Source organism: Tachyglossus aculeatus, unplaced genomic scaffold (genome assembly GCF_015852505.1).
Source record: "Tachyglossus aculeatus isolate mTacAcu1 unplaced genomic scaffold, mTacAcu1.pri scaffold_97_arrow_ctg1, whole genome shotgun sequence".
Lineage (NCBI taxonomy): Eukaryota > Metazoa > Chordata > Mammalia > Monotremata > Tachyglossidae > Tachyglossus > Tachyglossus aculeatus.
In genome coordinates this window covers 1953158-1954582 of record NW_024045100.1, presented here as the reverse complement: position 1 = coordinate 1954582, position 1425 = coordinate 1953158, and the positions used below count along the sequence as shown (strand labels likewise).

The window sequence follows — 1425 nt, the reverse complement described above, 5'->3', positions numbered from 1 at the left end:
ATGACTGAGGGAAATCATTCCCAACTGAGTGAGTTCATTCTCATCAGGCTCACAAAACTTCCAGAGCTGCAGATCCCTCTCTTTGTCTTATTTCTGCTTATCTATTGTACCACAGTCGTGGGGATCCTGGGCCTCATCTTCCTGACTAGTACTGATTCTCGACTTCAAAATCCTATGTACTTTTTCCTTGGTTACTTGGCTTTGGTTGATGTTGGCTATTCCATGACTGTGGGCCCCCAAGTGCTGGTCAGTTTGCTGGAGGAGAGAAAATCCATTTCCTTCTACCTCTGTGCCGTGCAACTCTGCTGTTTCATTACTTTTATCATTACCAAACTTTCCCTCCTGTCTGCGATGGCCTACGACTGCTATATGGCCATCTGCAATCCTCTGCTCTACAAGCTCATCGTCTCAGAGAAAGTTTGCACTCTCTTAATTGCCATTCCCTACATCTACAGCTTGGCTGTCACCCTATTCATGGTAGTCTTCACGTTTTGATTGCCCTTCTGCGCCAATAACATCATCGATCATTTCTACTGTGATACTCTACCCATCCTGGCATTGTCCTGTTCTGATACACATGTCGTAGAATAATTCATTTTGGGGGATTCTACTTTCAATTGGATTTTCTCCCTTCTCGTTGTCCTGGTCTCCTACATCTTCATCATCTCTACCACCCTTAAGATCCATTCTGCCCAAGGCAGATGCAGTCTTCTCTACCTGTGGTTCCCACCTACTGAGGGTGACTGTGTTCTATGGGACTCTGATTTTTATGTACATGCGGCCACCAGCTAGTCATTCATTTGAAACAGATAAAATGACCTCCGTGTTTTACACCCAGGTGATTTCTATGCTGAATCCCCTGATCTATAGTCTGAGGAACTGGAAGTTGAAGGAGGCCCTGGAACGAACTTTCACTGCTTGTTCGCTACATTTCAAACTCCTGAAACCCTGAAATCTGTTCAATAAAAAAATAATAATACCAAAATCCTGTTAAAAACATCTCTGGACTGTTTCCTTTTAATATAAAGATCAGATAATGAAGCTAGGAAATTAGAAAAGTCCATGCTCAGAAATTTGCACCACATCAAAAGGAGTTTTCACTCATTTCCAAATGTTCCAGTCAATTAGGTATTGACGTGAAAATAGAACTTCGTTATCTCATCCTGGGCCAGAAAAGGCCACTAGTCAAATAAGGAGCAGAGTATTTAGATCTGCTCTCAATCTCTGCCTTCTGCCCAGACATATTTCTCTCAGTTTGAGGTAAAATGGAGTGACAGAAGCCTGCCCAATTTCCTACCACTGTTTGGAAAAGGTAGGGATAAGCATAGCTTGGTGGACAGAGCACAGGAATGGAAGTTAGTAGACCTAGGCTCTAGTCCCAGATCCACTTCTTACCTGCTATTTGCCCTTGGGCAAGTCACTTTA

General features: G+C 43.2%; 1 pseudogene; it reads left to right on the top strand.

Annotated features, from left to right (window-relative positions):
- LOC119924374 lies at nucleotides 1-952 on the top strand (annotated as a pseudogene).
- Nucleotides 953-1425: the final 473 nt, after the last annotated feature.